Raw genomic sequence first — 24085 nt, 5'->3', positions numbered from 1 at the left:
AATAAAGCGGTCATCAGCTGAACCAGGGTGGGCCTTAGTCCAGATTACTGGAGCCTTATAAAGACAAAGCTGCAGGGATGAGCCAGGAGCTGAAAACAAGCACAATCTGGAAGGGAAAAGAGAGAGAGGACATCACACGTGACCAGAAGCAGAGCCAAGCATTGCAGCAAGCCAGGACCAGAAACCACTCTAAGCCCAGGAGGAAGCAGCCTGCTAGACTCAGAAACTGTGAGACAGTAAATGTCCGATGTTTAAGCCAATCCACTGTGTGGTATTTGTCACAGCAACCAAGCAAACTAAGACATGCCCTAACAGAGAATGGTGGTGAGCAGACATGTCCATTAACTTCCACAGGGCAGTGCAGGGTTGACAGGTCCCCACAGCAGAACTCCCTGCAGCCGACACTCAGTTACCTGAGAATGGTTCAAGCAAAGCATCCTTGAGCTGCTCAACCAGCAAAAGTTTCAAGCACTGTCCACAGTGAATCAGAATCATGCAACTCCTTCATTCAACATTAGATAGTACTTAATTTGTCACAAGTCTCCATTTTTACGATTCATAAAAAAAAAGGAATCTAACCAAAAAAAGGCATTTAAGCATACATCCATTTATGCGCTACCTGTTCAATCACCTAACAGGTGTTTATTGACAGTATCTGATGCTTAGTCAGCTCTAGACCCCAGAGAGAACATAAAAGGTAAGCTACCTGCCCAAAAGAAGTTCATTTATTGATTCAACAAACATATATTTAGTGTTTCCTACTAAGTTCTAGGCTGGGGATAGCAAAGGTAAAGCAAAGAGATAGGCCCTTGCTCCCATGGAGATTACAATCCAGTAGGATTCCTACCAGGAAGCCACAATTACTGTATAATTGTGATAAAAGCCATGGCCAGGTAGTGCCAGGTAGTGCCAGGTACTGCAAGAGGGCAGAAGTACCTAATCCACATTCAGAAGGGTTAGTGGGGGGTTCCTGGGGGGCTAAAAATGTAAAGCTGTACAGTTTAGATGAAATTAATTTCCTCCAATGCTCTAGACCCATCTCAGTGCTCAGAGGCCCGGTGCTCAGTGGCTATCATATTAAACCGAGCAGGAAGAGCACTGCCCTCTGAACAGGGCTGAAGGAAATAAGCACAGCTCACAATCCAGCGAAGGACGCAGCACACAGATGCTTGGAAAAACAAGAAACAAAGATATGCCAACAAACCCAACAGCCCACAACAGCACAGTTAATTATATATAATTAAAAGGGGAACAAGCAAGCCTAAAATAACCAGATGTGTGTAGGTTATTGGAGGGAGAAAGTCAAATTAATTCTATAACAAAGCTCGCTATTAGAAGTTTCAAATCTGAAGTAATCATAAGCAATAAAATTGGCATATTACTACTTTTTAAAGAGCCCCTGTTAATTCAACTGTACTTGGTAAATCAGAAATGTCAGAAGTAAATCTCATAAATAATGTTTCATGTGCTCAATCTTCTATAGAATAGCAATAAACATATTCAATGCATTTTGAGACCCAATTTTATAGTCCAGGTGGTCAATATCAACTGAAAAGCACTACAAATGTATCATTATATATGTACGTGCCAAAATGAGACAGAACCAGGATGGAAAATTGTAGGAAGCTAGACTCCTGTCATTTTCGAGTCTCTGCTACATGTCCGGCACTGCCTGGTCTTGCACTACTGAAAGTAGATGACTTGCTTTAAATTGCGCAGAAGACTCAGAGATGACAAACGTCAATGTGAAAGCTAGATACAATTGAAGTATTCAGCGACTTCTAAGGAGGAGGGTGGTTATTAAAATATCTCAAAGGCACCAATCATAGTTTTCTTGCTACAATATGAACTGCAGTCTTAGCTTGGAACATATAGCAAACTAGTATCCACGTAAGAACACCATCTCCGGACACATATTAAAACACTGTTTCAGAACAGAGTCTACATCCAAATTGTCGCATGGGCTCGGAGGAAGTGACCAAGTTGACATCGAATTCAAAAGGACGCTGACAGGATAAACCCATCAATCTAACCCATAACGAGGCAGGCTAAGCCGCATCTCCACTTAGGACAGGTCTCAAGTTTCCCCCAATTCCCGTTCCCAATCACATGGCTTAGAACTAGGGAATCTCTGGGTAGCAAAGGACGCCAAATCATTTCGTTCTAGCTTTCCTTGCCCCCTGGCCCAAAAAAAGCTTCTCAAACAGAAAGCCGTCAATTTGATTCAAAACGAAAAAGAAAAGGAGAGGAAAGGGCGGGGGGTGGGGAAGAAGGGCCGCGTGAGACATCCCTAGAGGCACCTCGCCGGGAGCCGGCGAAGGTCAGGGCTCGGCTCGGCGCTGGCGGGAGGCGGTCAAGGGGCGCCTGGTGCCAAGCCCCGTCCGGGCCGCCCCAGCCCGCGCCGTAGAGCGGGGACGCGAGCCCCTGCGCGCCGACGGTCCCGCCGGGGCCAGCACCTCACGGCCTTTCATCCGAAACTAGGTCCGTCCGTCCTCAGGCGAGACCAGAAACCTGCACCCCCGAGGCTGGACCGCGGCGCCCCCGGCACCGCCCCAGGGAGGCCTGCCCGCGGCCGGCGACACCGGCGCCCACGAGAAACGACCGCGGCTCCGCGGCTGCTAGCGCCCCCAGCGTCGCCGCGCGGGTACCCCCGAACCGCCATCCGCCCCCCTCGGGCATCCGCGACCCCGCCGACCCACGCCCACCCACGCCCAGGGAGGCCCGGCGCGCTCCCGCCCCACCTGCCTCGGCCGGGTCCTCTCGGGGCGGCGGGCTGGGGACGAGGGGTCGCCGAGGAAAGGCCGAGGGGCGCCCACCGGCTGCCCCCGGCTGCCGGCCACCGAGCCTCCCGCCGCGCCGCGCGCGCTTGTCAGGCCCCCACGCGGGTTCGACGCGCGCGCAGTGCAGGCGCCCGGGTTGCGCGCAGGCCCCGGCCTCGGCCCCGCGCACGCGCCGGAGAGCCGGGAGGAGCGCGCGCGCCGGCACTGGCTCGCCTTCGGGCTGCGACCCGGCCGCCCCGCGACGCGCGCAGGCTCAGCTTCGCCCCGCGTTGCTTCTGCCTCTGCGTCAGGGCTGCGGGGGGCCTCGTGGGTAACGCGGCGCGCGGCTGGCAGGCTTCCCCCCGCCCAGCTCTCGGAGGAGCCTCACCTCGCCCTGGGCCGCGATTTGGCGAAGCAGCCCGTGGGCCAAGAGGCAGGCCGTTGGCAAGAAGCGCCCTTGCCAACTTCGTAGGCGCAGGGACCCGGGCTCGCCCTTCCGGGGCTCCCTGGCATCTAGAGCCGTGCTGGGCCCGGCGTGGGTCATTCGCCCTATTGGCGGGTCTTTCTCTAAGAAGCCTGGTCAGTGCCCCACCCAAGCCGAATAATTCCCCTGAGGATTTCAGTGTGGAGGCCGAAGGGGAGAAGTGGGTGAGTCATCCCAGATGTTTGTTTCCCCGGCTTCTTCACTCCCTCTTCACCTGCCTTCCTTCCTAATCCCCTTGGCCATCCCCCAAGAACCAGAAGTGGTGAAGCAGGACAGCCGTGAATGCTCACGACCCCGCTGTCCATCGCCCTGTGGAAGGAAGGTGGTTCCTAGTCCTCGGTCCACTGTTTCCCTGTGACACTGCCTATGTCAATGGTTTACACCATATCAAGTCTCTGAGGCCCCTTTGTTTATGGCTCTGCTAACACAAACCACTACACCATACAGCCTTGTTCACATAATAGATGGTGAGTAATGAATAATGCTTATCAGACTCTCTACAAGAGCCGAGTTAAGAGCTCAAGGCAGACCTTCACCATTTGGCGTCATTGACTCCCGGGACTGGAAAAGGCCCCCTGCCAGGTGCTTGAGTCCTCCTTCCAGTAGCCGCCCACCAAGTGGCCATAGTTGAACACCTCCAGTAACTAGGCACTCACTACCCCTCAGCACAGCGGTTTTCTCTTTGACCAAAAGCTGAAGTCTGACTCCCAGGATCTCCTCCTCCGTGGGTACTTTTTCTACCCTGGAGACTCCCAGATCAAATCTGAGTCCCATTCAAGGTCACCAGGACAAGCTTGCCCTTTAGGCCGCTCCTCATATGACATGTTTACACTCCCACTCCTCAGCCAGTTGAAGGACTCTTTAGACTGCATCTCAGCTTATCTAGGGCTCTCTAAAGTGATATTCAGGAATGAATGTGGTGGCTTGTCAAATGGTGAGAAAGTGCCACCTCTTTCTAGGTCCTGTGCTTCTATTAACACCATTGAAAATATCACATTCGTTGTTTTTCAGCAGTCAGGTCACATTGTTGAATTGGGTGGAGCAAACTGTCAACTAAAATGCATAGTTGACGCAATATTTAGTTATCGTGACCATCCCACAGAGCCGGTCAGCTGCCAGTTTCTCCGTTCCCTCAGATTCAGCCCCTTCATGCGCTCTCAGGGCTGAGAAGTGACACACATGGTCCTTCCTCCTCCCTTTGGGTGTTGCTCCTCGCCTCTGGGCTCTGTCACACCCTCTTCTTGCCTCACCTCACCTAGCTCTTTAACTGGATGAAAGAAGGAAAGCAATGGACCATTCATTGGCATTATGCATCTTTAAATGAGGCCTATTGTCATTGAGCCAGAGAAACACATGAATATCTGTTTATAACAGGGGAACGTGGGTGAAGTTTCCACTCGTTACTTTCATTGCTGGTTTAAATTTTCCTTCTGAGACATCACTACTAGTAGGCAACAGGGTGTAGCTAGCTGAGTTCTTGGCTCTGACAAAAGTCTCTGTTAGAACCAGTCAGTCCGTGGACTTTTCTGCTACACCCAAATACTGTAGAGGACACGTGCAAATTCCCAGATACCAACCCACAAGTGAGAGAGTTCCCCACTCAGTTTCCTTTGTTCAAAAAATTGAACTTATCCCCCAAACTATCATCAGGAATGCAAGTGCTCCAATAAAAATAAGTAAATGAAATAAAATAAAAATAAACAAGCAAAAAAAAAAAAGGAACTGCCCATCTGATCAGCATTACAGTGGTGGAGAAGGGATACTCCTGACTGACACCATGGGGCACCGTGCCATGGGATCTTCTTGGCCCTCACTTTACTGTTGAAAAAACAGACTCTGGGAGGCTGGGTAACTTGCTCAGTGGGTCATGGGGCTCAAATGAGATTCAAATCTAAATCTGTCTACTAGAAGGCTGTTTTGTGCTGCCTACACAGGATCTCCTTTTGGGCATGCAGGACTGAGAAATGCCACCTTGAGCTTCAGATATCATTCAGAAATTGGATCTGAAGAAGGTCTAACAATAGCTAATAGGACCCAGCCAGGAGACAAGGATCAGGAAGAATAACCTAAAGAAGGCAGAGCCAGTGCTGCTACCCAGACTGAGAGCAGGCAGAATATTGAAATAGGGGAGGAAGACAGCAATCCCGTTTCCAGAACATGGATGCATAAGAGGGACAAAAGGCCTTAGGATTGTGGAAGACACCCAGCTATTAGAATCTGGTCACCAGATTGGAGCCCAATGAGCAGAGGTGGTTAAATGCAGGGCACCAGGACTATTGGATAGAACCCCCAAAATCTTTCTCTATCATGCTGCAGATGATAGGATCATCAGCACAGAAAACCAACAGAATCAGCAAACAAACTAGAAGTAATAAGCGAGTTCAATAAGGTTGCCAAGTACAAGATCAATTTCTAAAAATCAATAGCGTTCTTCTACATCAGCACTAAAAACTAGAAAATGCGATAGACAATAAGAACCATTCACAATAGCAATAAAACTCTAAGCATGCTATCTAGGAATTAACCTAACAACTTGTAAGAACTTTGTGGAGAAAATGTGTAAATTCTAAAGGCATAAAAGGAGCCTGAATAAATGAACTATACCATGGATACAATGACTTTCCATTGTGAATATATCAATTTAATCTCTAAACTCGATGTTATGTCAACCAAAATTTCTGTGGAAACTAAAAAAAAAAAAAAGAGAGAGATCTGCCCTGCTAGAAATTATGTTGGTCCTATGAAAAGATGCTCAACGTTATTAGTCATGGGGAAATGCAAATCCAAACCACATTGAGATACCACTTCACAGCCACTCGAATGTCTACTACTTAAAACAACCAAACAAAAAAATTTTTAAAAACCAACAAAAAGTGCTGGAGAGGATGTGGAGAAATGAGAACACTCATTCATTATTGGTAGAAAGGTAAAGTGGTGCAGCCACTGTGGAAAACAGTTTGGTAATTCCTCTGAAAGTTAAGTATAGAATTACATTATGACCTGGAAAGCCTACTATTAGTTATATACCCCAAAGAATTGAAAGCAGGGATTGGACATATAGTTGCACACCAATGTTTAATAGCAGCATTATGAACAATTGCCAAAAGATGGAAACAACTCAAGTATCCATCAGCCAATGAGTGGGTAAATAAAGTATGGTATATACATAATATACATACAATGAAATATTCAGCAATAACAAGGAATGAAATTCTGATACATGCAACAACATGGCTGAACTGTGAAGACCTCATGTTGAATGACATAATCAGACACAAAAGGAAAAATATTGTATGAGCTCACTGATATGAGATAATTAGAATAAGTAAATTCATAGAATCAGAAACTATATAATGCAATTTATCAATTGCATTATATATATCAATTGCATTTTCATGTTGCTCATGCTTTTGGTATCTTATCTAGGAATTCATTTCCAAATCCAAGGTGCCGTGAAGATTTATCACTCTAAGAACTCTTGTTTAATAGGACATAATGGATGAGAAAATTAAAACAACTCCTAATTCCTCATTTAATTTCTTACATTACACACACAGCAGTCTTAAAATAGCACGCCAAATATTACCCTATAGTTACCGACATCAGTTAAGCATTTGCTGTCACCATTCTTAACTTCTATTACTTTTATAGAAATGCTATATCTAAAGCATATGTGTATGCAGCTCCCTTTAGTCATCATTAACCTCAATTCCACATATATCTATAGTTTTAATGTTTATCACCATTGTTTCTGTTGACTAACACACAACTGTTTTTCCCCGCTTGGGTGCATGGTTCAGGAATCGAACCCGGGTCTCCCACATGGAAGGCGAGCATTCTACCACTGAACCACCTGTGCACCCAACACAACTCCTTTTAAAAGCCTTGTTTATGGAACAACGTGAAGGAAGAAGGAACAAGGGATTGTTTCAGGGCATCCGGATCAAAACTGCCACTGTTCAAGAATTAAGATTTTCATATTAGTCATCCAAACTTATGGTCACCTCCAGAAAAATCTCTGGCACACGAAAACAGCTTCAACCCACTTTCCACTAAATGTTAGTTCCAATGCCCCCAAAATTGAACCTGACTCTAATCAAACCTCCAGATTATTATAGAAAACATGAGCTATAAAAAATATATGATAAATAGCACCATGATGACGTGATCAGTCAAATCCAAAGTGTGGGAGTTCTAAAGGACAAATAACCCAATCCCTATAACAATGGCTATAAATGGCTGAGGGGAAGTGTTATAGGTTAAAAGTGACATTAGAGCTACATACACAAACTATAATGGATCTGGATTTAAACAAATGAATGTAAAAAAAACATTACTGCAGTAATTGGGGGAAACTTAAGCCAATCTGGATGTTAAGTGATATCAAGAAATTTTTGTTACTTCTGTTAGGTGTGATAATGACACTGGGATTATGTTTTTATTAAAAAGCTCCTCCATTAAAGATTCATACTGAAGCAATTGTGGTATTATGTTTGATATGTGGGATTTGCTTTAAATTGTGCCATTAAAAATAATAGCTTATGGGGGGGAAATAGATGGAACTAAAACAACAAAATATTGATAATTATTAAAGCTGAGTGATAAGTATATTATTCTTTCTTTTGTGTGAATTTGAAATTTTTCCATAATAAAGTTTTAAAAGTAGCAGCTTCAAGAGAGCAGGAATTTTAGTCTATTTCTGTCACTACTGTAGCACAAGTACCAAGAATGGTATGTGGTACCAGGCTGGTCTGAGAGGATTATGCACCATAGAAAAGCCATGATTTAATCCTAATCCAATTTTGTGGAGGCAGCCATTGCTTTTAAATCCAATTCAGCACGTACATTGGAAGCTTGATTAGATTATCTGCACAGAGATGTGATGCATCCAACTGTGGATATTCGCTTTTGATTAGATAGAGATGTGCCTCCACCCATTCCAAGTGAGTTTTGATTCATTTGCTGGAATCCTTTAAAAGAGGAAACATTTTGGAGATAGTCCCTTTTAGAGTCACAAGAACCAGGAGAGTCCATGCAGACAAACCTTTGGTGATGAAAGAATATTCCCCTGGGGAGCTTCATGAAACAAGAAGCCTGGAGGGAAAGCTAGCAGATGTCATCATGTTTGCTATGTGCCTTTCCAGTTCAGAGAGAAACCCTGAACTTTAATTGCCTTTGTTGAGTGAAGGTAACCTCTTGTTGGTGCCTCACTTTGGACATTTTTATAGATTTGCTTTAATTGGGACATTTTCATGGCCTCAGATCTATAAATCTGTAACATTAAATTCCCCCCTTTAAAAGCTGTTCTGTTTCTGGTATATTGCATTCTGGCAGCTAGCAATACAGACAGGCACATAGTACAAATTCAGTAAATATCAATTGCTTGAATGGGTCTGGTTCTTTACAATGTCAGGTCCAACTAGGAGAAACCATTATGTTCAAGGAATTTAGAATTCAAAGAAGTTGCCTTTGTGCCACACACAAACTGTAAAACGTGTGGTGTGCAAACATCACTGAAGTTCCCTCCAATTGTCTTTACAAGAGCTGTTTGCAGAACCAATCCAGCTTAGTCCCAGGCCACTGTAAACCATCAGCTGCTTTGATAGCATCTGGATTAGCAGCTGAAAGAATGTCAGACCCACTGGAGTTTCCACACCGAAAAAGCAGCATGTACCTTGTCAAAAATGGATCAAATGACTCACCTACCCAAAGAGAGCCATTGACAGACCAATTAGCTGGTACTGAGTCATGAGAAATGACTGTGATAAAAACAGCCCTGGTAACAAGACCGTTTCTGACATTCCTCATCTAGCTATATTTGAAGCAGCAGATAACAAACAATTAAGGTAAAGTTAAATGGAAATTACTTTTTTTTTTTTTAGGTTCACAAGGGCTTCAGCAGAAAAATAACAAGTTATGGTGCATCTTTTCATGTGTGGTTAAAAGTCACATAACATGAAGCACACTGGGTGGGCCACGGTGGCTCAGCAGGCAGGAATGCTTGCTTGTGATGGCAGAGGACCGGGGTTCGATTCCCGGTGCCTGCCCATGTAAAAAAGAAAAAAAAACCATGAAGCACACTGTTATACAGTGTCCAGTCTGGTGGCATTTAATGCGTTCGCAGTGTCATGCAACCCTCACTTCATCTAGTTCTAGAACATTTTTGTCACTCCAAAAGGAAAATCCATACGCATTAAGCAGTCCTTCTCTCTCCCTGCCACCTCCTCAGCTCCTGGAACCACTAGCCTGCTTTCTGACTCTATGGATTTGCCTATTCTGGGGATTTCAAAGCAAACCATAATGTAAGTGACCTTTTATGTGTAGTTTCTCTCTCTTAGCATAATGTTTTGGAGGCTTATCGATATTGTAGCTTGTACCAGTACTTCATTCCGTCTTATGACTGAAGAATATTCCCCCAAATGGACATACTACCCTTGCTTGTCCATTCATCTGTTGTTGGACATTTGGGTTGTTTCTCCCTTTTAGCTATAGTGAGTAGCTCTCACTTCTCTTGGGTACATGCTTATAAGTAGACAGCCTGGTCGTATGGTAATTCTATGTTGAACTTTTTTTTTAATTTGTCTCCCTACATATATGTATATTTATACATACATATACACAGAAACAGATATGCGATATGTATGTCATAGGGAATTTTGTTCAATACGTGTTTTTTATTTTGGGGGGGTCAGGTGGAGGTGCATGGGCCAGGAATCGAATCCGGTTCTCCCACGTGGCAGATGACAGTTCTACCGCTCAACTACCCTATGTTTAACTTTTTGAGGAACCATCAAAGTGTTTGCCGCCAGCAGTGTATGAGGTCCCCAGTTTCTCCTCATCCTTGTCAACACTTTCTGTTTTCCATTAGGATCATGCCTGTAGGTGTGGGGTGGTACCTCATTGTGCATTTGATTAGTGTTTCCCTAATAACCGTGTTGTTGTGAATCTTTTGGCCGTTTGTATCTTCTTTGGAGAAATGTTTGTTCCAGTTCCAGTTCTCTGTCCATTTTTAAATTGGGTTGTCTTTGGTTGTTATTCTTTTGTATATTCTTGATACTAGATCCTTATTAAACACATGATTGGCAATTTTTCCCTCCCCTTCTGTGGGTTCTCTTGGTAGTGTCCTTTGATGCCCAAAAGTTTTTAATTTTGATGAAGTCCAATTTATCTATATTTTCTTTTGTTTCTTGTGTTTTGTCATATCTAGAAAACCATTCCAAATGCAAAGATCATGAAGATTTGCCACAAAATAGTTTCTTCTAAAACCATATAGTTTTAGCTCTTATATTTAGGTCTTTGAGCTATTTAAGTTATTTTTGTACATCTTGGGAGGTAAGAATCCAAGCTCATTCTTTTGCATGTAGAAATTCAGTCTTCCCACACCATTTGGTGAAGAAACTATTCTTTTCCCATTGAATGGTCTTGACACTCATCAAAAGTTAATTAGTCATAGATATGTGGGTTTATTTCTGGACTCTCAATGCTATTCATTGATCTAGGTGTAAAGTCAGACTATTGATCTGGGAGCTTTTTTTTGTGGGGGGAGACTGGAATTCCTTTATTTTTTCTTAGAGCTGTGCATTTATCATCACAATTGACTTTTTTCTTTTTTGTGAAAAATAACACATATACAAAAAAGCAATAAATTTCAAAGCATATCACAACAATTAGTTTGATTTCAGAGTTTGGTATGGTTTACAGTTCCATAATTTTAGGATTTTACTTCTAGCTACTCTAAGGTACTGGAGACTAAAAGAAATATTAAAATAATGATTCAGCACTCATACTCATTTGTCAAACTCTACCTTCTCTGCATAACTCCACCATCATGTTTGATCTTTCCCCCATTCTTTAGAGATCCTCTTTTTTAAAAAATATTTTTGTTGTAAACAACAAACAAACATACATTCTTGACATACAAACATCCTTGACATGGTTACAATCAATGGCTCACAATATCATCACATTGTTGTGTATTCGTTACCATGATCATTTTTTGAACATTTGCATCTCTCCAGCAAATGAAAGGAAAAAAAAAAAAAACTCATACATGCCATACCCATCACCCCCCCATTGACCCTACTCAATTTATTTTAACCTTCCTTCCCCTTGTTATTTATTTCTTATCCATATTTTTTACTCATTTGTCCATACCATAGATAAAAGGAGCAACAGACACAAGGTTTTCACAATCAGACAGTCACATTGCAAAAGCTATAAGAGATCATCTTTTTTTAATGGAAGACTTCACAGCTATAAATTTCTCCCTGAGCACTACGTTCCCTGAGCCCATAACTTTTGGTATATTGTGCTTTTATTTTCATTCACCTCAAAGTATTTTCTAATATCCATTGGAATTTCTTCTTTGGCCCATTGGTTAACATTGTGTTCATAATGGGTTCATTGTATCTCCAAAAAGATGTGTTTAAATCTTAACTTCCAGTACCTTGAATAGGACTTTATTTGGAAACAGTGCCTTTGCAGATGTATGTGATCCAGTTACAATGAAGTCATACTGGAGTACGATGGGCCCTAATCCATGCCGGTGTCCTTATAATACAGGGAGACAAATGGACACACACACAGAAGGAAGAAGGCCTTGTGAAGATGGAGGCAGCGATTGGAGGGATGCTGCTACAAGCCAAGGAAGGCTAAGGATTTCTAGAAGCCACAAGAAACGAGGGAAGAGGCAAGGAAGGATTCTTCCCTAGAGCCTTCAGAGGGAGCACTGTCCAGCTGAGACCTCAGTTTCAGGCTTCTGCCCTCCAGAACTGTAAAACAATAAATTTTGTTGTTTTAAGCCACCAACTTTGTTGTCATTTGTTATGGCAGCACTAGGAAACGATTCCAGTATTGTTTAATTTTCACATATTTGTGAGTTTTCCAGTTTTCTTTCTGTTGTTGATTTCTAGCTTCATTCCATGTTGGTCAAAGAAGGTACTTTGTGTGATTCCATTCTTTTGATATTTATTGAGATTCATTTCGTGGCCTAACACAGAGTCTGTCCTTAAGAATATTCCATGTACACTTGAGAAGAATGAAAATTCTGCTGTTGGTGGTAGAGTATTCTATTTATGTCTGTTAGGTCTAGTTGGTTTGAAGAGTGGTTCAAGTTCTCTATTTTCTTATTAATCTTCTCTATAGCTCTTCTATTCATTATTGAAAGTGGAGTATTTATATCCTGTCTTCTTAAGGCTCCTCAAATTCTATCTTTATCATCATCAAGGTAGTTCATGACCATTAGGCACCAAATAACACTTAGAAAGTCAACCAAATTATATACCGGCCCATCAAATCACCAGAAATACACTGAGCTTGTCCTGCGTGAAGGCTAGTATGGAGGCTGCGATAAAGTATAAGAGTCACTCCTTGTGTTCTAGAAGAAGAGAGAGTGTGTCTTGGCTGCAATCATCGGCCTGAATTGAAACCCCCAAATCTCCTCATACCAACTCTGTAACAACATACAAGCTCCTTAACCTGCATGAGCCTCAGTTTGCGCCTTTGTAAGATGAGAGAAGTCATTCCTGCCTCCAAGTGTTGTCATGAGCACAAGGCCTGACTCAGACATGAGTACTCTGTAAATGGCTGGAGGAAAACTGCAGCCTGTGGTCCTAATACATGCGCATGAGAAAAGATACCCAACCACCTGCCAAATAAACAGGGTCAATTTGCAGAGTGCATAGGTCAGGAAAGACTTTGGCAGGGGATAGGTTGGTTTTTTTTGTTTGTTTTTTAGGGCATAGGTTTGAGCTAAGTGGGAGGGTAGTGAGGTCTAACTGTGGTAAGTGGGGAGTTAGCATTTGAGTGCTTGGTCAGTATTGGGCAGTTTTCCAAGTACTTTCATGAATTAATTTCTTTGTTCCTACATAAGAGAAATACCATTTTTAGTTTCGTTTTACAGTTGGAGGAATTGAGGCATACTGTGCATAGGCGACTTGCCCCAGGTGACACAGGAAGTAGAGAATGAGGGTCTGAACTCAAGCAGTCTAGATCGGGTGTTTACCCACTTAACCACAACACTCAGCAAGAGAAAGGCTTGGAGGCAGAAAAGCTCAGTGTGTGTTTGGAAGTTGGAAAGAAAAGAGTCAGGCCGGAACAGAGTCTTATGGAAAGAGCCTGGTAGAAGATAACTGGAAAAGAAGGCTTGGGCTAGACTGGGAATGGCCTTCTGTGTTCATAAAGGTGCCGAGTCTATCCCAGGGGAGGAGGAAAAAATTTCAAAAGTGGGAAAGACAGAGGGAACTGTCAGCAGTGTACAAAACGGGAACCCCTGCCCAACCTTTGCGCCCCATGTATATTCTGTTCTCTTAAAGTCTGAAACACGAAAAACATATAAAAGAATTTAAGCATTTTGAAGTGAAATTTAGCAGCTAAAAATGAAGTTGCCTTTTTCAGATTTCTAGAGGTTAAAGTGTCATGCAGCAAAACAGGAACCTTCTTTACTCTTCTGGACCTCATTTCAATCAATATACTGTTTTATAATTTAATATTTCTCTTCTACTATAGTTTGTATTTATTTACAGATTTTTTTTTTGTACTCTGTGATTTGAACATTTTGTTCCTTGCTATGATCAATATTTATGTAGTAGAGCACTTAGGATCACAAATTAAGTTTTTTCGTTCGATTATCCTACATTAAAGTTTTTTTAACTTTTTTTGCGTGTAATATAACATATACACAAAGCAAAGAAAGAAAAAAGCAATAATGTTCAAAGCACTCTTCAACAAGTAGTTATAGGATGGATCCCAGAATTTGTCATGGGCTACCTTACCATCATCTCAGATTTTTCCTTCTAGCTGCTCCAGAACGTTGGAAGCTAGAAGGAATATTTATTTTTTATAATCACTTTTTTTCTTTTATGTGAAAAATAACAAATATCCAAAAAAGCAATAAATTTTAATACACAACACAACAATTAGTTGTAGACCAGATTTCAGAGTTTGGTATGGATTACAATTCCACAATTTTAGGTTTTTACTTCTAGATGTTCTAAGATATTGGAGACTAAAAGAAATATCAATATAATGATTCATTAATCGTATCTGTTTGTTAAACTCCACCTTCTCTGTATAACTCCACCATCACCTTTGATTTTTCTATTCCTCCTTTTAGGGGTATTTGGTCTATGTCCATTCTACCTTTTGCATGTTGGAAAAGTTGTCAATAATAAAAGGTAGGGAGATGGAACTAGCTGATGTTCTGAAAAGGCTGGCCCCTCTAGATTTCAGGATTTATTTGGTTCAGGGTTCCATCTGGAGGTTGTAGGTTTCTGAAAAGTTACCATAGTGCACGGAACCTTTTGATTGCACTACATGAAATTTTAAATACAATTCTGATATTTGACTGGACTAAAATAAATGGTGTTTTAATGTATGTGAGAAGTCCTTAATTTTTAATCTATGTGGTCCCCTTCTATTGCATTGTATGTCAAAAGCATTAATGTTTTCATGCATATGTAAGATTTAATGGCTCCATTCTATTATTTGACTGACATTTTGGAGAAACATTTTCAGCTGTAATGTTATATATGGTAGTTCTCATTGGATGCTAGACTTTTCAAAACCACTATTCTAATAAATTTTGTGTGAAAAAATTTATTTTTAAATAAAATTGCCAAAAAGAATGAAGTTGCCCTGAGATTTTTAGCCTTTATCAATTCAACTTCACTAGATTTTTCTTAAAATAGCAAATGATTTTTACAAACATTTCTTCCACACACAGTTTAACCTTTATATTTAATGTGCACTGGATGACCCACATTTGAAATGAAGTGGAGACAAATCATAGAGGTGCCCTGGATTGATGGAAATCCACCGTCTCTGCCTTCCCCATCACCCCTCATGAGCCACTTTGCAGCCTGAAGGCAATGCCTACACAGTCATTGTCTTTGTCACTTGGTTATATAATAACAGCAATAATATAATCTCCTGGACATGTGCCCCTTCCACAAATGCACAATCCCAGCCAGCAAACAGCAGCCACACTGCTCCCCGGGGTGCTGTCCCCGCCAGCCAGGTGCTGACGAGCTTGCTGCCTGCCCAGGCACCTCTGCAACTCTGGGTGCCCCAGCAACGAACTCACCCTTCACAACAGTGAGACTCTCAAGTCACTATTTTGTCAATTGAGACACCACCACACACCTACCAGGAAGCTGTGTCTCCAGCAACAATGACCTAGGGTCTTTGCAAGCAATGGCCAGCGACGTTATAGGAACGTGTGTGCCCCTATTACAAAGGCCACTGGCCATGCTCAGATCCCAGCTGCATCGCATATTGGCCACCCCCAAGCTCCCCACGGATTTTAGCTCCTGTAATCTAAAGCGGCTCAAGAAGAGAGGTGTGGCCTCTGGGGAACAGCCCTTAGTCCTCATTTATGAGGCACTTACTAAGGAATTCTTAGGATCAGGAAATAAAATCAGCTATAGCCCCTGTCTTTAGGGACTTCATAACCCAAAAGAGAAAATTAAAACTCACAAATGGAAAGAAGGATAGAGTTCCAGGATTTAAAGTCAGATACACAGGGCTTTGCCCAAGGTGGGGTGGGGGGAGGGGGTTCTCGAGATGTGGGACTGTCTGTTTTAAACCAAAACAGTGCCAGGCAAATCAGAATGTTGATCCAAGTTCAAGTTCTTAATTAGCTTTGGGACCTCAAGCAAATAAAATAACTTACCCACTCAATGACTCAGCTTCATTGTGTGTAAAGAGCATCATAGTTTTACCTACTTTATCACCTATTTCTTGTAAGAATTCAATGAGCTATTTTATGCAAAGTATTAGCACAGCACCTTACTCAATAATTCCTCAATAAGTTGTTAATGCTGTACATGTAATTAATAAGAAAAAGATAGCACATAATGAAGGACTGAATTGGGTGTTTCAGGAACTCAGGAAAAATGATCAGTAAGAATTGTATCATTAAGAAAAGGTACTCCATGGTGTTAAGCTTGATAGAGAAACTATAAGATGCTCAATTAAATTTGGATTTCAGATAAATTGTAACTATTTTTAGTATAAATAAGTTCCATATTTTGAAAAAGTATTTGTTTTACCTAAAATTTAAATTAAACTAGGAATCCAGTATTTTTATTTGCTAAATACAGAAACCCTACCTAGAGGAGGCAGAATTTGAATTCTCCTTTGAAGTAAAGGGGAAGAAAAAGTGAAGACAGACAGACAAACTTAGCAGCTGTGGAGCAAAGGAGGCAGCAGTGCCTGAGACAGCATTGTTGCAAGTTTTGAGAGGGAACCTCAAGATTCAGGTCAACGAGTCCAGATTTGATGCAAAATACACAGGAGAGTCAGAGGTGAGATGCTGGAGTCCTGGGAAAAGGTGGGAATCAAAAGGAAGCGATGCTTCGGAGAAAGAGTCTAGGGACCCCATGAAGGAAAAGAATGGATCCAAGAGGGGCCAGTGCTTTGGGTCCAAGTCACTGCGAGAGGGACCACGGCTGGAGAGACTGAGTCCGTGGCCGTCCATAAACTCCAGGGAGGGGGCCTGGGAGCGGGGGTGCTGGTTGGAGTAGGAAGGAAAGGGGAGAATACAGAGATAGCATGAAGGAAAGTAAGGTCTGTGGGGGAAGGAAGTGACCACAATTTGAAAATGAACGTGTCCCTTCCCTCTGCACACTGGCTCGAGTCCCTGCAGGGTTCTTCTTGCTGGCCTGAATAAGCAATCCCATGTAGATTTACAGAGGCCTCTCGAGGTAGGTTAACTAAGACCAGACAAAAAAAAAAAAAATAGGGCATTTAATACCCTCCTTGAAAGTCCCCTGGCTGTGAAAGGAGATTAAAGCGACAGGATTAGTTTCTTCCATCCTGAGCTACTCCACGGGGTTCTCGTGCCCCACCAGCAATGGGGCAAAGCTCCCCAAAGAGAGTTCAGCACAGCCAGCCAGGGGGCTGCACTCAGAGCAACTCTCCTGCAGTCTACAGTCCCAAGTTTTAGCTCCCAAGCTGATGGCTGGATCCCTGCCATGCGTCCGCAGAATTCCATTCTTGCAGCAAGTGAAAAACTGTGGCCCCTGTTGGGAGTTTCCCCTCCGAAGGGCAATGCTGCTCTTTAGAAACATTCCCTAGCATGAGCCTTTAATTCTGATTCAAAGAAGCAAATGGTTCAGAATACCTGCCTTAAAGATATATGTGACTCCAATACAGAGTTTCTATTTTGGATGGTAGGACACTTTCGGTTGTAAATGGTGGTTATGGTAGCACAACATTGTGAATGTAATTAACAGTGCTGAATTATTTATTTGAACATAGATAAAAGGGGAACTTTCAGTAACATATATATATGTTACTAGAATAGTCTTTAATTAAAAAAAACAAAGATACATGTGAAACCCAAAACCAATGGCCCTAAAGGAACCAGATGCAAAGGATCTCTTAGACACTCAGCTCTCTTCGACTCTGATTCTGGCATGCAGGACATCCATCCTTTCTGCTCTTCAAGCTCACCTCCCACCTCTGCCCTATGTGATAAAGACTTCGACATGCCCCCTTCTGTGTCCTCTTGCATGTCATTCCTTCTTCTGCCTGTCCAAATCCTACTGCCCACCTACATCTCACCTGCTCCAAGGGAGCTCCCAAGTACTCCACACCACGCTGATGTCCCCCCTTCCCCAAGGGAGGACACATTTTGAAACCCAACCATATCTTCCTTTATATTAGTTGCTCCTATGGAGATATCTTGCCCTGTTTTCCCAGTGAGGCCATAATCCCCACGAGGGCAAGGAACATTTCTTTTTGTACCTGAAAGCATTCAATACCTACTCACTGTATCAAATTTAAAATTTAATTTAATGTCTTTCTCCTGATTTCTTCTCTTTCAAGAGCCAGAAGGAGAAAAAGGGCAAAGAAGCTTTTAAAAAGTAGACTAGAAAGCGTTCTTAATACTCCATCCAGGCTTGCAGCACTGAACTGACTCTTTGATTATGCTATTATGCAGGAAAGGATACATTTTTGTAAAATACGTCTTAACTGTTTCACAGCATATGTCCAATTACTGAAGTGCATGCTCATTTGTCTGCAATGCTGCTCGGCTTTGTCCGGCCTGCCTGCCACTGTTTCAGCAGAAACCAGGTTTTGTCGGAGGCGTGGGTGGGCAGGAGAGCCATTTTACAGTGACACTTACCCCACTCATGTGACTGGCTTCTCAGTGTCACCCAGAAGTAGTGTCTTCAGTCCCTCAGGAGTCTTCCTCAGCAGAAGCACAAATTACTCGGTGTGGGTTCTGAGCTGGCGGAAATCGGTGTTGTCAAATCGGCCCCCTTTGGGCCCATGGGCAGATCCCCACGACAGAAAGCCCAGGTGGCAATGGCAGGCTTTGGCTGCCTCCCTTCCTCTCCCCCGCAGTCCTTTGAGCTTCCAGCTGTCCCCAGAGGCCACTAACGAGTAATAATGGCCTTGCCCCTGGTGCTATGGATACCAGATTTAAAGGGCCAGAGACTATTTATGAACCTTAACCCACCTCTGAGACGGCCGGCAGCTATGGCAGAGAGAGGAGAAACTTTAAGGGTGCCTAGTCCTATACCTTACAGACAAGGAAGACACCCAGGAAGCTTAAGAGACTCTCCCAAGGTGACTGTCAAGGAGTTAAAGGACCTCAGCCATGCTGAATTCCAGTCCAGGATTCTTCCACATCAGCTCTTCTGAACTTCTGTCCAGTTTCTTCAGGTGGACGAAGAAAAGACTGGTTCCAGGACTGGGTAATATACCTGTCAGGCGTTAGGCTTCCTGTCACGGAAAATTTCCATGATTCGTGTCATGGAATCCCAAATGGTAAGCCCGGGGGTGGGTAGCCGCCCGCCTGCGGTCACTGAGCACCTTCGGCCACTGGGAGTGGTTGCTACCAGAGGCTCAGCTTTGGAGGACGAGACAACTCCCATCGTGGCCTAAATTGCAGAAGTTTCTCTGACTAATGAGCGACAGGAGGCTCCTGTGTGGTTTGAAACCGTGCCCTTGGGTGCACTGTCAGGAAGGGAGCGAGGCCACAGGAACTGCTGGATTTTTGTTGGGTTTCTCTCTTCTGCAAACAGATTAGAAATCACCTCGTGCTCAAGGAAAGAACTGCACTCACTGCCAGACCTAGAGCTGTTGATTTGGAGCGAGGCTTTACCAAGAGAGAAAGTCTAACTGCATTCAAGTTAGCTAAAAATTATATGGAGTCGGATTTTTCTAGTCTCCACACAAACCACGGGGCACAGCTCTAGCTCTCAATGTATTACAAGCTTTTTCGACCCAACAGCCACTATGCAATTTCTAAGAGGATGCTTCCTTGTCTCCCCCTCCAAGAAAAAAAAAATGCCAGTTATCGAAAAAAAAATCTTTATAAAAATTTAAAAATGCCTTGTTAATGGCACACGGAACATTGAAGAAATTTGAGGCATCATCCCTCTGTCACGTATATCGGGGCGAGGGGGAGTTACAGCTTCTGGGACTTTCTTCAAGCAGGGAGCCACTGGGAAGGGGCCAGAAGGATCACAGTTTTTATTGAATAACACTGGCAGGATGGAAGCTGGGTGTGTCGAATGCCTTTTTCTTTTTTAGATGAGGCAGCATAGGAACTTCTCCTTTTCCTGTTCCAATTTGAATATGAATTGTCTACCCCCATCCCCCCCCCCGAAAAATCCCTAGCCTGAAAGAGTTTATTACTCACGCTGTAGTCCAGAATCGTCTATTGATTATCCTTTTCCCACCAATTTACCATACATAATGAAGATCCTGAAGAGTTGAAAGAACCCAAAGTACATCCACAACCATGTCCAAAGACTCTGGAACTTGCACCAAAGAGAGCCAGTTGCCTGTGAAATCAGGGCCACTGGCTTGGCTGTCAAGGGAAACCAGCTTTGTGTCACCGGTGACAGCATGACCGGTGACAGCACAACTGGCTCCACGGCCTCCCTGCCGAGCGCACATGGCTGTCCATAGCTGTGCCAAGCAGCAGCCAGGGTTTTTGGCGGGACATCGTGGCCGACTCAAAAGGGTAAATTGAAAAGGACTTCAAAAGGGACGGTCTTCAAAGTGTGGGCAAAGTTAAGGAAACCCACCAGGGATGGGGCAGTACCCCTGGGAAGAATGAGCAGCAGATGACACCCCAGCCTACAGGGAGAGGGGGTGGATGGGGGGGCTGGAACTCAGAAAGCACCTACATGGGAGCGGTGGTGTTTCCCGAAAGGGCTGGCACCTGGGGAGCTGGCAGCAAGGAGGAGGAAATGACCTGGTTCACCCTTCTCCCACCTCCTGCCGATGCCTCTCCAGGACGCAGGAGTGCTCGTGCTGAGTGCTGACTTGCCGAACAGGGTGCAGAGCCAGGGGTCTGCAGGGGGCAAACGGAAGCCATCCAGCACACAACCTGCAACTTCACAGCTTCCCGCTTTGGGCCATAGGGTTATAACCTGGGTGGGCTTCCTGGGAACGCCTCTAATGCACCTACATGTCATGATGCATAGAGGCTCCTTCTGATTCAAAGAGAGCATTTGGGACAGAAATGGGTTTCATCATGATTTCTGATGATAAGACATTGTGTCAACCTTTGGAGCTGCAGCCACAGATCAGGTAATAACTTGGAAAAATGACTTTTTGGTCTTGAGATTTTACTGATACCTGGCTGCCTGTAATCCCTATGGCCAGTATGAATCTCATAGCCTTTGATTTGAGCATAATTATTGAGCATAATTTCTGCCCTGAGTCTCCCTTCTGCCTCAAAGCAGAGAAACTTTAGTCACTTTCAGATAAAGTCATTCAAGTTCAGTCATTTCTTAGTCAATTCAGTCACAGTTGGGTTTAAACCTCCCTCTATCCCCTCCCTGCCCGCCCCCTTCCTTGGAATAAAATCTCAGTTTACAAGGGCTTATCCAAGGTCTTAAATTGTCCTGTCGGGCTCTGGGCATAGCAGCGTCAGGTGCTCCCCTGAAAGCTGGTCTGGGTGGTCCGTGGGAGCATGAGGGGTGTGCCCAGAAGTCCTGCCCACCGAGAAAAAGCAGCCCAGCTTGGGCCTCGCTGGGCCTGAGGGGGCCGGCCCCTTCCTTCTGGGGAACCCGCCGGCAAGCCCCTCTCTCTGCCCGGCAGCCTTTGGGCACAGCAGCCCCCTGGCTCCCCCTGGCCTGTGGAGATGGGCCTGTGGTCCCCCACCCTTCTGCACCTGGACCAGCCACAGACCCATGTCCACTCTGCCTCATCCATCCGGCTGCCGCCAGGCATTTCTCCCCACGCTTGCCAGCCCACCATCTCTCTCCAGCCTCAACTATGGCTCAGGCAGAGGGGTCCAAGCACCCCCAGACCCCATCAGGACCCCCAGACAAGACGGTGGGTGGGGAGACAGCCACAGAGAGCCCCCACACTCACAGACAACCCTGTGGCTTCTCCACACCTCTTCCCTACCGCCTGCTCGGAGGGTATCTTTTAACTAGAATGGAGGAAGTGGGCAACTGTCCTGTCTGTTCCCAACTCCTTACAGACCTTTTCTGTCTCATACTTGGGTGGAGCCTTTGAATTGACAAGTCAGGCATTGGTGGACTTTGTCTCGGGCTCCTCGCTGAGCTGCTCAGGCCCTGGAGAGAGCTGGCCATGGAAGGAGGGAGAAGACAACCCGTTCGCAGCCCACGCACCCTCCTGCCCCCGGAGCCGGGCTGATTACCACTTACCCCATTACCTTGTGAGCCACAACCAACAATGATTAGACTAAATTACTTCACCACCGAAATTGGCTCAGAAGAAAATCCAAAACAGATTGTTCTAAAAATACTTTTGAGAAACAGGTACCGGTGGAGAGACATGCTTCTGGCCCCACCACCACCGCTCCCCCTCAGACTCCTGTTTGGTTTGTCAGTTACGGAAGGGTGCTGGAAACTGAGTCTCTTTTCTTCATTCTCATCTCCTCGCTTCATACGCTCTAACCCTCATTTCATTTAAGAGCTCATGCATTTCTCAGTCACCTTCTCAGGAAATCCCATTAGCTTGCCATTTCATGACCCAAAATAACTTGTACCTGAAACTAAAGGGGCCAGCCTTTCCAGAACATCAGCTAGTTCCATCTCCTGACCCTTTATTATCAACAACTCTTCCAACATGCAAAAGTTAGAATGGGCACAGCCCAAATACCCCTCAAGAGAGCAATAGAAAGATCGAAGGTGATGGTGGAGTTGTACAAAGAAGGTCGGGTTTAACAAACAAGTATGATTGCTAAATCATTATGTTGGTATTTCTTTTAGTCTCCAGTATCTTAGAGCAGCTAGAAGTAAAAACCTTAAATTGTGGAATTGTAACCCATATCAAACTCTGAAATCTGGTCTATAACTAATTGTGCTGTGCTTTGAAATGTATTGCTTTTTTGTATATATGCTATTTTTCACAAAAAGAAAAAAGTGATGACAAAAACATATATATACTCCTAGCTTCCAATGTTGTGGAGCAGCTAGACGGAAAAATCAGAGATGATGATAGGGTAGCCCGTGACAAACTCTGGGATCTGTCCTATAACTACTTGTTGAAGAGTGCTTTGAAAACTATTGCTTTTTTCCTTCTTTGCTTTGTATATATGTTGTATTATACAATTTTTTTTAAAAAGTTTAAAAAAATAACTTAGACTCATGCCACCCAGTTCACTTCCATTTTGAGAGTCTTTGAAACACTGAAAGTAGTTCTGGAAGCCCTCAGAGAGGCATCCTTTACGCTGATCATCTAGGAATGTATCCACTTGATTCCTGTTTCAGAGACAAAACTTAATCCTTGCCAAAATATGTCCTCCAGTTTCATGGGAATTCGACTTTTAAAACAAATACCTTTTGGGATGTACATTTATCAAGGTATTATACAAAGTATAAGGTTAGCCTTTCTAAACATGACAGCAAAGGTAGGAATTACAAAGAAAATGATTGGTGAAGTTGTATACATAAAAGCAAAAACTTCTCCCCCCAAAATATCGTAAACACAATTAAAAGGCAAAAAGAAAACAGTAGCAACACATATAACCAGATAAAATGTTAAACTCCTCATTACAGAAAAACCTCTGAAAATTAATAAAATGCTGGCAAACACCCAAACTTTTCAAACAAGCAGTTCACGTGTCGATAATCCCTGAAAGAAAATATGCAAGTGGCCAACAAAATGTAAAAATTGTTAACTATCCAGTCTTGCTAATGAACCAGTAAATGGAAATTAAAATGAGATGCCATTGGCCCTCTTTCCAAACAGCAGAGATTCCCTGTTTAAAGCATAGTATCCAACATAGGCAAGCTTGCAAGGGAGTGGATGTTTTCACACTACCAGTGAAAGCTGATGTGATCCTTCTGGAGAATAATTTCACAATTTGCAGCAAAAGCCTTGAAAATGTTTACATCCAGGGAAGCATAATCCCCACTCCTTCAGCGTGGGCTGTGTAGAGCTGCCTCCCTCCGGAGTGCACAGCATGGGAGGGGAGGAACTTTACAGCTGAGAAACCTGACAGACACGACCTCAACCAGGTGGCCAAGGTCAGTACAAAGCCATAAATCTTAAAGTATGTGCTCTTGATCTGATGTCGTGAAAATGGCACTTGATCTCCATGATTTTCCTCCGCAAAACCCATATCTCAAATTTAATCATACACAGCAGGAAAATTCCAGTAGGACAGCCTACAAAACTACTTGACCAGTGCCCCTCAAAACTGGACAGGTCATCAAAAAAAAGAGAAGTCTGAGAAACCGTCATAGCCAAAAGGAGCTTCGAGAAACAGGATGACAAACCGTAATATGGAATTAGGACGTTAGACAAAAAGGACTCAAGGTAAAAACAGAGACAATCTGAATAAACCATAACCTTCAGTTCATCATAATGTGTGAATATTGGCTCATTAATTGTAACGCAT

At 43.7% G+C, this 24085-nt stretch overlaps 1 protein-coding gene and 1 long non-coding RNA gene across 9 annotated transcripts in view; one reads left to right on the top strand and one right to left on the bottom strand.

Moving 5' to 3' along the window:
- CLIP4 (CAP-Gly domain containing linker protein family member 4) overlaps positions 1-20037 on the bottom strand; it is an 82372-nt gene extending 62335 nt beyond the window's left edge. For 3 of the 8 annotated variants that reach the window (XM_077152501.1, XM_077152506.1, XM_077152509.1), the window contains exon 1: positions 18374-18635. The gene's annotated coding sequence lies outside the window, so the exon portion shown is untranslated. Of the gene's footprint in view, positions 1-2741; positions 2852-3147; positions 3284-18373; positions 18639-19897 lie in introns of those variants that run through there. The other 5 variants (XM_077152505.1, XM_077152502.1, XM_077152510.1 and 2 more) reach the window with 5 other exon arrangements.
- On the top strand, positions 3013-12259 carry LOC143677036 (uncharacterized). Its single transcript, XR_013172354.1, has 3 exons — positions 3013-3407; positions 9473-9545; positions 11806-12259. It is a non-coding gene; the product is annotated as an uncharacterized LOC143677036 (long non-coding RNA).
- Positions 20038-24085: the final 4048 nt, after the last annotated feature.

Source organism: Tamandua tetradactyla, chromosome 3, assembly GCF_023851605.1.
Source record: "Tamandua tetradactyla isolate mTamTet1 chromosome 3, mTamTet1.pri, whole genome shotgun sequence".
Taxonomy (NCBI): domain Eukaryota; kingdom Metazoa; phylum Chordata; class Mammalia; order Pilosa; family Myrmecophagidae; genus Tamandua; species Tamandua tetradactyla.
The sequence above is the reverse complement of the archived record's forward strand: the minus strand, read 5'-3'. Positions and strand labels throughout refer to the sequence as shown.